Genomic DNA, 211 nt, shown 5'->3' on the forward strand with positions numbered 1-211 from the left:
TAGGCTGAAACAAAACTCAAGCCTGACAATTCCAAAGGGCTTTATCTAATTGAAAAACTATATTAGGCAACCATGACTATCAAGTTTTTGTTGTGCCGCAAGAGAAACATAGACATATGGGAATATAGAATAGCAGAAAACACAGTTATTGAACTTATCTGTAGTTATTTCTACATTTTAGTATTTGTGCATAAAAACATTTTTGTGTGAC

Source organism: Pyxicephalus adspersus, chromosome 2 (assembly GCF_032062135.1).
Source record: "Pyxicephalus adspersus chromosome 2, UCB_Pads_2.0, whole genome shotgun sequence".
Classification (NCBI taxonomy): domain Eukaryota; kingdom Metazoa; phylum Chordata; class Amphibia; order Anura; family Pyxicephalidae; genus Pyxicephalus; species Pyxicephalus adspersus.